Source organism: Phallusia mammillata, chromosome 7 (genome assembly GCF_965637545.1).
Source record: "Phallusia mammillata chromosome 7, kaPhaMamm4.hap1.1, whole genome shotgun sequence".
NCBI lineage: Eukaryota > Metazoa > Chordata > Ascidiacea > Phlebobranchia > Ascidiidae > Phallusia > Phallusia mammillata.
Genome location: NC_137258.1, coordinates 5,122,479 through 5,137,693, shown reverse-complemented (window position 1 = coordinate 5,137,693; position 15,215 = coordinate 5,122,479). Strand labels below are relative to the sequence as shown.

Here is a 15,215-nt window from a genome sequence, read left to right as displayed (position 1 = left end):
CTTTACAGAAGCATCACGATTGTTTGTTAAAATGCGCTAACATTCCTTATGTTTGTTTACCACATTGGACAAGGGTGACAGTGGGAGGGGTGCACGACCTATTCGAGACGACAGCCGCATCGCTGATCCTTATTTTGCCAGCGGCTGCCTATTGCTTGCTTGTTTTTGTGTTAAAATTGCCGATGTAAATAACTAGGTTATATATACTTATATACGATCCAAAGGCGTCTAAAAAGCCCAGATAATTTCTAACTTGATTCACATTGAGCTGATCAGTCTTATCTGTTTATGACGTCATAATTTATTTTGCAACGCTTGTGGTACATGTTTTTTTTCGCATTGTATGCACACTGGCGTACAAAAAAGTCGTATGGCTATTAGACTGGTAATATTCTTTCCCGTCCCACAAAATCTGTTTAGAACAGTTTAAAAATCAAAGTAGTTGGCAAAAGGGTTTTGTTTATGTCATGGCCGCCAGTGCATATCTTTTAATTTGTTCACGGTCACACTAACTCGTCTCTGCGGCCGCATGGCTGCAAGCTGTGCACCCCTGCTCTAAGCCAAGGGGTCATTCGTGTCAATGAATTTAAACTCGTTGAACAAACTGGCGGTCGTTGGTGAAATAAAAAACAGCAATGCAAATAAGCCTGTAACATAAGCATCAACTATTGAAATAATCCTGTAGTGATAGTTCTTAAATTGAAGTACATTTAAAAATGCTTACAAAAATTCATTTAGTTTTGTGATTACAGTACACGAAATAATAAACAATTGATCAATTGTATTTGTTTAGCTTTGTATTTTTGACAACAAAGACAAAATTTACTGTAACAGTTTACGAGAAAATTCCTGCACTTGCATAAATATACCAAGTAGATAAGACATACACAAAAAACAATTTTTTAGGCATTTAGATTAACTCATTATTTTATCAACGGTTGCCCTGGTAACAAAACATAGAAAATGGTGGGTACTCCGATGTCACGGTAATTTCTCCTGATAATCGGGTGCCTGGAAACCAGAAGTTAAAAAGTGAAATCTTATTTGGTCGTCATGGCAACGAAGGGGTCGTGTGTGCTGTGGTTGATCCAATATCATGTGTCAATTTCACTGCCGGGTTGAACTCAGTTAAACCGACAACAAATCGGAAAAGATCAGAATGTTTCGGATATCTTCAGTAGTTTTAAAATTTTCATCCCTAAAAAGACATTAGTGTTTAGGAATATTTTAGGGGTAAAGCTTGTATTTTAACTGTTTATGAATGCACAGTAAGTAAACCAAATAAGCGAAAATGTAAAATTAGGTAAAAGGGATGTGGCGAAATTTTTTCACGTGCCACCGCGGCACATTTTCTTGTTGATTTGCATTAAACAACACGTTTTAGTTGATCTGTTTATGTTATTTGGGACAAATGTCGCACTTGTTTTAAATGTTTCACTTATGTTCACATTTAAATGTATTTCTTACATGTTCTATTTTAAAGCCACTTACAAAATTTCTTTGTTTTCACCTAATCCCTTATTTCCACTTAATGCTGTTTTTCATTTGCCTTATTTTTCTTTGTTCTAGTGCAGAGGTTCTTAACCTTTTTGTTACGGCCGAACCCCTACGATATTCTTCAGCCTCTGGTCGAACCCCAAAGTTACATCCTAGGTTTTTAACCCATTTTGGTTGCTGGGTCGTAATTAGTTTTTGTTCAAACGTAGTGGCAACAGTTACTGTTTGTCAATTTGTTAAATTCTAGCATAATAATACAAGCAACTTGTTTCGGGATATCTTTGATTCCGGCAATTTTTAGTTTTTACCAAAATGAAGCAGTGTTTTTTGAGCATCTGTACACAAACATTAAAAAGAAGTAATAAGTTTTTGTTGACAACAAAATTTCGTTGTTTTTCTGCTTACGAACAACGCGCGCAGTCCTCGTTGTTATACGTCAAAAAAAGAAAAAAAAACCTTATAGTGCAGGAGTGCACAACTTTTTTGCTAGGACGGTCGCATTGCAGATTCTTATTTCACCAACGGCCGCAATTTACCTGCTTTTTTGTTTTAGAATACTTTGTTTATATCATATATATACCATCTAATGTCGCTCCAAAAGCCCAGATTAATTTCAAACTTGATGCACAGATTGAGAGATTATGATGTCATAATCTATATCGTGATGCTTGTGGTACCTGTTTTCTTCGCATTGTTTGCACACAATAGGCGTACAAAAAGTCTGACGCGTATGTTTATTAGGCTGGTAATACTCTTTTTAGTATCACAAAAACTGTTTAGAACAGTTTAAAAATCAAAATATTTAGCAAAAGAGTTTTATTTACGTCATGGCAACCTGTACATATATTTTAATAAACATGTTCACGACCGCACAAACTCGACACCTCGGCGGCATACGGTCGTACGGCCGCAGGTTGTGTACCCCTGCCTTAGTGTACCTTCCAGCGTTTTGATATGTGGCAAATAGAAATGGCATTTTTAGGGACTATAGACCCTAAAGTTTAACGAAAACGAGTTTTTGTATTATACTTCAAAAAGACCTTCGTCGAACCCCTGATTCAGCTTCGCCGAACCCCTGGGGTTCGATCGAACCCCGGTTGAGAACCACTGTTCTAGTGGCACGCTTTTTCCACGCACTGTATCTTCCTCGTCGCATTTTCCGCATCAGTAATTAGCGCTCCCGGGTGTGCCGGGAAACCTTGTAAAGTTGTGCAAGCCTGGGATTGGTCAACGGCCCGCAGACCTATTTCCGTTTTGCACGTGTTGAACAAGAACGAGGCAGTCTTCTCTTGGGCGTCTCGCAAACGATTGTTTTAGTGTGCCTTGGTTTTATGTGTCTTTTATGTGTCGTGGCTGGTTTTACGTGCAGAGGTTTTGCGCTGGAGTTGTAGTAGCGACTCCGAAGTATTAAAGCAATATATTACATAATAAGGCCCTTTTAGCAAAACCAGTGTTAGGTAGATCCGGCTTCCGTGGTGAGTCGTTATATTAGGGTTCTGGGCCGTTTACAGAATTGGGGAGACAGTCTCGGGGAATAGATCAGATTGCCAGGGCTTTTGGGACTTATTTGGCAAAGATAATAAATACCTCCACCCGAAATCGCGAGACCCAATTCCGGGCTGTCTCGGTAACAGGGGCAAAAAATGTAAAATGAGGTTACATTTCGGTATTGTAATGGTCCTTTTTTATATTATAGGAGACGAATGGGCTTTCGTTGAAAAAATATAAGTCCTGAAAAGAACTGTGGATGGGAGCAGAGCAAGAACCCCCCGAGTACCGAGCATCGCTGTTGTGGTTGCACAAACTAACCCCAACATTAAACTGTTATTTTAATGCCCTGCTAACATGTGAAACTAGTGTTTGAAAGGGGGGGTATCCAAGAACAAAAATGACCGTTTTTTAAATGCGTTTACCGCTGGTGACGTAACGAACCTTGGAAAGCTACAAAATTAGCGTGGAATTGGGAATGTTTGTGACGTCACAATGAAGCGGGCATGCTCGGCTGGGAACAGAGCATTTACGTTAAATGCTTGGTGTTCGACCAAACAGAACCTTTGCAAGAAAGAAACAAAATCAAATGAGCAACAACAAAATGAAATTAGAACTATTAAAGAGGTACAAGTCGGGCCGGGCTTTTCGGAACAAGTTCGGTTTTGAATCAAACTTGCTTAATTCAGACCTGAAAGGCATCATTTTTAACCAACGTTCGGGTCTGATTATTCACCAACGTTCGGGCCTGATTTAGGTGTTTGTTTTTTAAATGGGTTTGAGTCCGATTTAGGACTTGTAAGTTTGGGTTCGGGCAGGGTTACAACTTTGGTGCTTTAAGTTTGATCAAAAAAACTGCCAATTTAACTTTTTAAAAAAAATTTCATATCCAAACGAAAGGGTCAAATTTTCTTTCAAAACAGACAGAAAAATGCGGAGGAATAAAAAGTAAGTGCCTTTTAAAGAACAAGTTACTACCCGTTTTTAAGTACGATTACATACAAAGATAATATTGTTTTGTGCTAAAAGTGGAACTACATTTGACATACTGACTATCTTTCACTCCCCCTAGTGTTTAAAATTTCATAGAATAATCGTCGTCAGGTAACACAACCATCGAAAAGATTATTATTTAAAAATCTTTTTGACAAAATGGTGAACAGATTTTGGATCAGCAGTTGTTGAAGAAGCGAAGCAAATACGAATTAAACAATCAATAGCCTTTCAATATATATTCATATACGTAAACAGCGGGGATTTTCACGTTTGACTTAAGGTTTATTATTTATGTTAGTACAATTTACTTTCCATTTGTGGTTGTGTTTCATTTTTTACTGGCATCTTTTATAATTGCACCGACAAAAACATTTTTTAGAAAAATTCCCAGTTTACTGAGGGGTGCACGCACCCCCAAGGGTACGAAAACTGTTCCTAGGGGGTGCGCCGACGCTAAATCATTAAGGCTGGTTCTGTCTATTCTACATAAAAACAAAAACCCAGGTGGTGCGAAAATTGGTTGGTGATTTGAAAGGGGTGCAGCAAGAAAAAAGGTAAAGACTTACTCTGACTACGCAACAGACATCCAAAAACATTTTGTAGGTAAATAACAAACTTACGAGTAAAGGTTGCTTTTAGAATTACAAACATCTGTACTTAATTAATGCTCCACCGAAACGTCAGAATCCAGCGGTTTAAAACAGCTGCCTTCAGTGGATATTTAAAAGTCATGGATTTTTATCGGATAAATTAGGACGCCCAAGCTATTCTTAATCTAGCTTTAAAATTGACGTTAAGTGCGACAAAATAGCAACGTTTGTAAAAAGGCGCAAAACTCACAGGCCACCTGTTGAGCACAATGTCAACTGTGTTGCCTTAACACAGGGGTGGGCAAACTACGGCCCGAGGGCCGCATGCGGCCCGGCAAAGGAGTTCATGCGGTCCGCCGCCAAATGTTAGTAAATTTTAAAGAGAAACTTACCGAGTAACGCTGGATAGTTTTATAAGCACAGGCGTAGAGTTTAAAAAAAATAATAAAAAATACCGAGGGTGCGACTTTCCGATACCTATACCATGTGCAGTGTCTGTACCCGTACCATACTTAGGACTAAACACAGATACTTTTTACGTGCTTTAGCCTGTTATTTCTGCCATGTTATTATGCAAATCGTCATTTGACGCAATTTCTTCGTTCGATAAAAGTAAATAAAAGTAAAAGCGATTCACGTTTTCAAATACAGCCCACTTTTGCACTGTTGCATACATGCAATGGCGGCCTTGAATTAACTGAAACTATTTTGGCAAATATTTTGATTTTTAAACTGCGAAAAACAGATTTCTTGAGACTGGAAAAAAGATTACCAGCCTAGTAACTATATGCGTCAGGCTTTTTATCCCCTTATTGTGTGCAAACAATGCGGAAAAACAGGCACCGCAATCGTCACAGTACAGATTATGACGTCATAAACAGTTAGCTTCGTTTAACTAAATTTATGCACCAAGCTAGAAATTATTAATCTGAGAATTTCAGGTGGTTTTGAATGGTATATATATGATATAAACCAAATTCTTCACACCAGTTATTTTAAAACAAAAACAGGCAAGCAATTAGCGGCCGTTGGTGAAATACTATGCGGCCCAATAAGATTAAGAACTTTTGAATGCGGCCCTTGCACTTAAAAGTTTGCCCATCCCTGCCTTAACAGGTCAACGAAGCGTTTAAATTGGAACCGGGCAGCGTTACGAACGATGGTAGTTAAAGAGGCGTGCACGATTTCGTCACCAGCAAAAATATTCTTGTGTACAATGTACAATAAAAAATAACATTTTTTTAACTTGGTGAACCTAACAAGTCAAATACATAATTACACACTGCAATCAATCGGAATATTACAAACCAGTAATAAAGTTTAAAAATAACTTATCAAATGAACAATTATTACCTGTAGTTGAGAGTTTGAATTATGGGCACTTTCCCAATTTAACCATTTACTTCAGGCTTCTTCACTTCTTTGGCTATGTATGCGACGTCAGAAACAAGAAGTCGATAGGGCCTGAAAATCATTGACAAAGTTAAACTCTGCTTTTTTCGTCCATAACGCAATAAAGTTTATAACAACGATCAATTGCGTCATTTGGTATTGGCTTGAGTTTATGCTGAGTTTGAATGCATAGTTATATGATGTCTGAACACATCGTGATAAATACATCAATCCGGGGCAAAATATTTTTCATTTTATTGAAAAAAATAAATCTTATCTTTGAAGGTCCTTGGTGAAAAATAAGTTGCAATTTTAACGATAGCGTTGATAAGAATGAAGTCGCATGCGAAATACCTACTTTAACATTAAAATATTGATTCTCGTCCCTAATGCGACTTTTAAGCAATTGCTTAACTTAACCTAATTAAACTTTGAAGTTTAATAGTTATGTACCTTCTAAATCGTAACTGCAGAACGACACAGTTACTTTCCAGACTAATGGCAACCGCTTAAGGACACGGAACGAATCAAATACAAGTGCTAATTTTTGAGGAGACAGTTGTCACCTGAACTGATTTACAAACTGGCCTATATATCGTATTTTTTGAGCCAGGTTAAACGACAGGTTTATTATATCGTTACTGCAGCCAAAGAGCGCGTGTAAGTCTGCATTTACAGAGTGACAACCCACGTAAGCACAAAATATAAAGCAGAGACGTCATCAACATTTTTTGACTTCTGGTTTCGGAAAATGGCACTGCGATGACATCACGTGATAAAACAACTTTACGTTCTGGTGGTGGAGCGTAGCATCGAACCGCACTTCGGCGCTTTTTGCATACCCTACTTACGTCTCAGGCCATTTGCCATCCTAGTTTCTCTTTTGATGAGGCCAATCTGGTTCCGACTAGTGTTCAGGTAGGAGCCAAAAAATGGCTTGCATTAGCACATTTCCTCTCCAGGGCCATGTAATCTTGCATGTCCTTCAGTGTTTCCTGTGTTATCATAAAGTTGATGAAACCTTGGTAAATGTTGACCTTTGTCATTTGATATGCTATATTTGTTCAAAAAACATTATGGAAATGGAAGGCATCAAATGAAGATTATATCTCCGTTTGTAATATGTAGACAGACTTCCGTTGTTCATTGATAAGTGTAAATCAGCAGTGGCGACTCGAGGCCTAAATACGTAAAGGTGCGGTCTCAAAAACATTTTGGACCGTCACAGATAAGGCTGTCTATACAAAAAGGTACAGAGAAACGCGTGTTTACTTAAAACATGAACAATCCCCCCATGTTAGCACTTCTGGAGTTTCAGTGGTCTCTCTACCTTTCTCCTCAGTGCCAGAACAGAGGTGCTATCTCTTTTGATTACTCTCCGGGCAATGGTGCTCTGTTCATTGAAGGGTAAACAGAAAGATAGAAAAACGGACTGTTCATGTTAAGTTTCAGCGTTGTTATCAAGCGGAACTAAGTAGGTGCTCTAGTTTCGCTGCGCCTACACACGAGCCACCAACTGCTCAAATGTAAATGAAAAAGTCCACATTTGTTGCATACCCATGACTATAAATTACGTAGTTACAGTTTTCTAACAAGGCTTCTGTGCAAAGTTAAGCTACATTAGTCTGACCAATGTAAGGGCCCTTATCACGTATGTTGACAGAGTCAGTTTACCGAGCAGTAAATATTGACAGAGCCTTCGCGGGCGAACATACTTTAGATCACTACAAAAACTGCCAGGTATCACCAAGGCGTCTAGTCGCAGCAGACAATATATACTTGGGTTGTTATTTTCGTCTGGTTTCGAACACTTTTGCAGTGTTTCGAATAAACCTATTTGATGAGGTCAAACCGATTTAAGCTACCATAAACCCTTCGCTTTTTCGAGCTTTTTATGTCGAGAAAAGCCAAAAACCACAAGCAATTATTTAATCGCAAACGCTAGGTGCCAATTCGAAATCAAACTGTCGTATGAGTTCCTAAAGGTTTTATACTACAGATTTAAATTATCATGAGTTGGGTTGCCGTTTTGGGGCTGGCGATCCAAAGTTGAGAACCACAGGTATAGAGGTTATACGTTCGTTCTAGCTTTTATATCAGGAAAGCATTGTCGTTTTGGAAATCGCAGAAAACTACATTGTGTATGCATTTCCAGGCATTTTTAGTCTTATTTTATTTTTTGAAAAAAACACCAAGACAGACAATATGCAAAATGAAAATCATTTGGCAAAACAGTTAAAGCAAGCATGTTTTTCCAATGGAGTGGAAATTGAACCAAAGGAATCAGCAAAAACTTTGCATCAGTTGGGACTTGTATACAAAGGGAAAAGTCCAGATAAAATTAGCCTCATTCAGAGTGTTGCTTTAATGACATCAGCCTTGATAAGGCAGCAAGAAAATGCAGATGACATCATGAAAGATCTCGATGACGTGTGTATGCACATCATGACGTTGGCCAACGCTACAAATCCAGATGCAGAGAGGGTTAGTAAAGTTGTTGCCGAAACCAAAACACAAATTCAAATGCTTCGTAGGAACACAAAACTTAAACTTACGAAGTTGAAACCAATTTCTGACGATTTAAAAGGCAAAGAGCTCGATGCAATAAGGAGACAAAGAGTTGGACAAGTTAAAAAAATACAAAATTATGTTACGGAAACATACAAGCAAATAATGAGTCATATTGCCGAACGTACTGTTGAAATAATGGGGCTGCCACTTTGTAAATTTGCTTTGGTAGGAATGGGTTCGTTGGCCAAAAATGAAGTTACTCCATATTCAGACTTTGAAAGCATTATTGTGTTGGAGGAAGGAATTCAGGAACAGCCTGATTACGAAAAGATTTTGGAATATTTCCGATGGTTTGCAACTGTTTACCAAATGATTCTGGTTCGTCTGGGCGAAACTTTACTCAAATTCTTAGCTATTCCATGTCTTAACAATCCCTTCAAAGCGGATGAAAATTGGTTTTATGATGCATATACTCCATGTGGAATTTGTCCTGATGGATTTGCTCCTCAAGCCAGCAAGAACCCGCTGGGAAGACAAACAAAAACACAGAAGAAACCGTGGCGAACTGAGCTAATCAAACCAGTCAGTGAGATGGTGAAGTACTTGGAAATAGAAGAGGATTTGAAAAACGGATACCATTTAGCAGATATGTTGACCACAACTTGTTTTGTATTTGGCGACTCTGTCGTCTTCGAAGAGTTTGAATTAAAAATTGAGCAAAAATTTAATCAGATGTGTAAGTTTAACCAACGTGTGCAACGGAACATCGAAGAAAATTATAAACTTTTTGAAGTAAAAACTAATTTGATATTTGAAAAAGTTGATGTCAAACGAGTTGCTTTAAGGAGTTGTTCTCTTTTTATTTTACCTCTCGGCCATTTGTACGACTGTAAAAGTTTGAACTGTTTTGATATTCTTGGTGAACTAAAGGATCGTGGTATTATGGATGAGTCATTGAATGACGAACTTCAATTTTCGTTGGCAATTGCATTAGAAATGCGCTTAAGGTGGTACAGCACGACTTCAGGCCAAAATGACATTTTGCATCGAAAAACGCATTTTGATGTAGAGCAGCTAACCGGAATAGAAGAAGTTATTAAAAACATAGGAAGCAGATCAGTTGTAGATGGATTGAACATCGCAGCATCATTGCAAGAGTATGTTGTTAATTGTTATGAAGAAGCAAAAACAAAGGAAACAATCAATTTTGCAAAATCGCCATTTCGGGCAGGAAGGCTGGCATATTCATTGCACGCGTTCAGATTTGCTTTAACAGTAATCAATGAAACTAAAAGACTGGACGAGTGTAAAGGTGAAGAAGCCCAACGCAGATTGCAATTTTTGTATGTAAGATGTTTGTATCTCTGTGGGAAATATGAGGAGTGTCTTAAAATCAGCAAATACGAACTGACGAAACTCGGTTTGGATAGTCCCAAGTACATGACTGTTGGTTTCTTGCTAAATTGCACTCGGTGCTTGTTTCAATTAGATAGGTATGGAGAAGCATTAGAATACACCAAAAACTTACCGGAGGCTCATAACAATAGAACGCCCTTGGAGGACTATGACCAAGATGTTTTGTTGTCATTGAACATGGAAAAAAATGCAAGCTTTGGAAAGTATTATCTGTGGTTGAATGACAACAATAAGGCGCGATATTATTTGGAGCTTGCATACACCGAAGCTAAGAAGAAACCCCCAAAACTATTTGACAGAGACAATTATGTTGATCTTTTAAGTGACTACAATGTATGTCTCAATCTATTGGGTTGTTATAGCGACGCCCTTTTAGTGAATGAAGTAATTATATTGGAAAGACGAAAATTGCATGTAATTGAAGAAACAGACCTGTTTTTAAATACGGCATTTCTTTTCAAAGGTATCAGTTTGTGTGGCCTCCAAAGATACAACGAAGCTCTTGTTTACCTTGACCAATCATGGAAATGCAAAGCTACACACAGCGGCCAAGAATATGTTGTTAAAAACGTTTCTCACAAAATTGAATGCTTGACAAAATTGGGTCAACCATCAGAAGCAGAAAGATTTTTAAAACTTGTTTGGCACGAAAAAAAGAAATTTCTTCGTCAAATACATAAGACGAAGCTATTTATTGCAGAATATTCCGAATTTTGTACTTACATATATTATGTCATTTCCAAGGAGCTTGTTGATTACGGCAAATTCCAAGCTGCCATAATGTTTGCAAAAAAATCGTTTTCATGGTCGTTTTATTCGGGTTGCCTGAAACCCTCCGAAATGAACGTTACTGCTGCATGGATCATTGTAATAGTATTTTTCAAGTTACGACGCTACCCTGAGTGTCTTGAGGCTGCCAAACATGCATTGAATTTGTGTCAATTTGTGTACGACACCTGCTGTGCGGAGGATAAATTTGTTGAAATCGTCAAAATATTTTCACGTTGTGAAATTGAAGCGGGAATCAAGCCAACTCTACCATTTAACTGCACTCCCTCCAAATTTTTTCATGTTAAACCCTCTTAGAGCACTGAATTCGATTAGAAAAAGAGGAGTATCTTACCCTCTTATTTTAGATACGTTTTCACAGTTATAAAAAAAATATGAACAAGGTTGGTTTGTTTTTGCTTTGCGTCAAGATCGCTTTAAAAACGTTACAAACAAGCGAATTAAAAAATACTCACTAAAGGCATTACTAAATGCGGAAACATGATTTTGAAAACTTGGTCATATGTTTTGCTTGTGCTAGTTTGTGTATATTGATTGATCTTGCCCTTCGCTTTATACTTTGCTTTCTTACATTTGGGTTGTGATTGTGTCGATTTTTAACTTATGGTGTTTAAACTGGGTTATTGCATTTGTGGAAAAAACGTTTGCTTTTTATAGTAAAGAGTTGATAATTTTTGGTGGAAAATATTAAAAAAATAGGCACATAAATGCAAAGTATAAGTAGGTAAGTTTGAAAGGTAATTAGCAAGTTTTAAGTCGCTAGTTTTTACATTTTACTGAACGCACACCAAGCGTGCACACAAAAAATCCATGAGGCTGAAAGCAATAATTACAACGTCTATGTAACAATGCCTTATTCAGCAGCAAACGAACGCTTTATGTAGGTTTACCTTTTTGTGTTTTACTGCATCTTGTCACACTTTACAGCTCGTTGCGGTAAACTCTTCTTGGTAGAAAGAACTGCTTCCAGGTCGTACTTCAGTGTTTCTCAAGCTGTTTTACCCAGGCAGCACTTAAATAATAACCAGAATTTTATAAGTATACCATTGATAGCAATGCGGAAAAAAACAGTATTTAATTAACTTCAAGGGTCACATCAAATAAACAAACTGTTTCGCTATCTTATGCCGCTTTAGATATCACGCTTTTACTATAGACCTGGCGTACTATGATTGAATTATTAGTTTGGTATAATCGTTTGCCTACACAAACACTTCAGGATCTCAGTAATGAAATCGGAAACGCTTTCTGATCCAGTTAATGAATGTATATTTATCTTATCTATCTGAGATATTCAATTTGCGCCAGCCTTGAACACGTGAGTGACGTAACAGTCTTATCGAAAGGTCAAGTAGATCATAAAAGCTCATTAGCTCGCGCTTCCGTGCATTGACTTTCGTTTTAATTCAATGAGGAAGTGAGTTCAGCTATAGAATTTTACTTGCATATTCGTAACAGGGTGACTGTTATGTAAGTGACTGGCGTTTGCTTTAGCTACGTAGAAAAAACTGTTATAGTTTACACCAACACATTCTTTTCGACACATGACATGAAACTGTGCAATTAAATTAAGTGCTAACAATACACAATTACGTATCTTTTGCATGACAGTGACTGAAAAAGTTGTTTTTATTTGTGCAACATACAGCTAATACTGTAAACTAGTGGTCGACTACCGCCCGTCCGCAAAGAGTGCGTTACCGGGCCGCATAATTTTTCACGTTAAATGCTATGAAACATTTTGCCTATGTTTCCCGGGAATGATAAACTAATTTGATAACTAAAAGTGTTTTTATTGCTTTATATATTTTTTATGTAAATATTTGTAGTTTTTTGAAGACCAAAAGCGATAAAAATTTCCTTTCATAATGGTCCGCAGTGCAAAAAAGGTTGCCAACCCCTGCTCTAAACAACATACTGTTACACCAAACTATTTCCCTACTTTCCTAACTCTAGGACGCGGTACTATTTGTGATATACGACGTTTAAAGAAACCTGGGATATCCCGGCCATTAAACCAATAAAGTACATCGCCATGGTCATATAAGCAAGCTGTAAAAGTTTTATCTGGATCAATCAAATATCAACACAGAAAACGCTCAAAAATTCAATTAGCGGCACGAAGTCTTACATATACGTTTTAGATTATAGATAGATTAAAAATAAGCGAAAGAACAGAATGCGGAAGTGATGTTACCCTAAAAGTGGAACCAAGCTTACGCGGTTATAGCACAGCTAAATCTATGCGGTCCAACTAAAAGTACAAAAGACGAATCATGAGTTAACTGACATATAACATTATGGCAACATACTGCAAAACAGAAAGTGTTTTCTTGTTTTGTACGTAGTACTTCAATTGTGCAAGCTTTACAGAGAAAACTTTCTCCTTACAATTTATCGTTCCTTTGTTTGCTCGCAGGAAAGTACCAGACGCTGTTAGTTCCGTGTTTGCGATCCCTACCACAAGTCCAGCAAATTTTTAATATCGCTCGGTCAGGTAGTTATAAGTTAATTTCAAGCGTTATTCTATGTAAGGCCTTCAGTTAGTTTTATTCGAATCAGCCTTGTTATTAAATCAGTGTGGGCAAATATATGGTGCCGCTGGTCCCTCATAAAATCGCAATAAATAAATTGTCGTGTATATCGTACAGCACAGGTTTTAAACATTAACTTTTGCTCTTATAACAGGATGGTGTTTCCACGCTAGCAATCGTGTCACCAAATTTAAGTGTGTATATATTTTCAAAGTCTTACTTCGCTGTAACATTTGAAATTAAACACGGTAACCATGCCAAGTGAACAGGATTTGGTTAATGATTTGAAGAAACAATGTTATTCCAATGGAGTGGAAATTGAACCAACGCAATCAGCTAAGACTTTGCATCAGTTGGGACTTGTGTATAAAGAGAAAAGTCCAGATAAGATCAGTCTCATTCAAAGTGTTGCTTTAATGACATCAGCTATGTTAAGGCAGCCTGAAAATACAAATGACACTAGGAAAGACCTTGATGACGTGTGCAGGCATATCATGACGTTGGCTGACGCTGTAAATCCAGATGCAGAGCTGGTGAGTAAAGCTGTTACAGAAACCAAAGCACAAATTGAAATGCTTCGTGAAAACACAAAAGATAAACTTAGTGAGCTGAAACCAATGTCTGATGATATAAAGGGTGAAGAGCTTGATGAAATACGGCTGCAAAGAGTTAAACAAGTGAGGAAAATACAGGATTATGTTACTGAAGTATACAAAGACGTGATGAGATTGATCGCAACACATACCATGTACATAATGGGAAAACCACCTTGTAAGTTTTCTTTAGTAGGAATGGGTTCGTTGCCAAAAAATGAAGTTACACCATATTCTGATTTCGAAAGCATAATTGTTTTAGAGGAAGGAATTCAACATGATACCAAAAGCATTTTGAAATACTTTCGATGGTTTGCAACTGTTTAGCAAATGATGCTGGTTCGTTTGGGTGAAACTTTACTCAAATTTCTACCAATTCCTTGTCTTAACAATCCTTTGAATAAGAAGGAAGATTGGTTTTATGACGCATACACTCCATGTGGAATTTGTCCTGATGGATTTGCTCCTCAAGCTAGCAAAAATCCATTAGGAAGACAAACGAAAACAGAGAACAAGCCTTGGACCACTGAGCTGATCAAACCAGTCAGTGAAATGGTGAAGTACTTGGAAACAGAGGAAGATTTGAAACAAGGATATCATTTAGCAGATATGTTAACTACAACTTGTTTTGTATTCGGCGATTTTGTTGTTTTTAAAAAGTTTGAATCAATAATCAAACAAAAACTAAATCAGATTCCCATCTTAAGCCAACGAGTACAACAGAATATTGAACAAGATTATGAACTTTACAAAGTTGGCAATTTCTCATTGACACAAAAAGTTGATATAAAGCGTCTTGCGATGCGGACCCGTTCACTTTTTATTTTAGCTCTTGGTCATTTGTACGACTGTAAGAACTTTAAATGTTTTGAAATTATTGATGAACTAAGAGATCGTGGTATTATGGACGATATGCTGCATGGTAAACTTCAATTTTCATTGGCAGTTGCACTTGAAATGCGTTTGAGGTGGTACAGCAAAACCGCAGGCCAAAACGACATTTTCTTTCCATCTTTGGAATTCGGCCGGCCATCGCGGTTGGAAGTGCTTACGAAAGACATGGGAAACAGAGCAATTGTAGATGGATTGAACATCGCAGCATCACTCCAAGAATATGTCGTTACCTGTTTTAGAAAAGCAAAAACAAAAGAAACAGTTGATTTTTTGGTTTTGCCACGTAATGCATCGTATTTGGCTTCTATGTTACGACTGGAAAGGTTTGCATTAAAACTGATGGATGAATGTAAAAATTCGGAAGGGTATGAGAATGAGGAAGATAGAAAGATGTTGCAGTTTTTTTATGTGAAAACTTTGAGCCAATTGGGTGAACACGAAGAATGCGTGCAAGCCTGTGAAGACGAACTAACGAGACTCAATGAGGGTTTAATCGATTGGCGCGGTTATTTCTT

General features: G+C 37.5%; 1 long non-coding RNA gene across 1 annotated transcript in view; it reads right to left on the bottom strand.

Moving 5' to 3' along the window:
* Positions 1-837: 837 nt before the first annotated feature.
* The window catches only part of LOC145238260 (uncharacterized), a 48,572-nt gene continuing 34,194 nt past the window's right edge, over positions 838-15,215 (bottom strand). Inside the window, exons 9-12 of the long non-coding RNA XR_013862091.1 lie at positions 11,570-11,691; positions 6,815-6,958; positions 5,925-6,035; positions 838-1,198 (exon numbers count right to left, since the gene is read on the bottom strand). This is a non-coding gene — a long non-coding RNA (uncharacterized LOC145238260). The remainder of the gene's footprint in view (positions 1,199-5,924; positions 6,036-6,814; positions 6,959-11,569; positions 11,692-15,215) is intronic.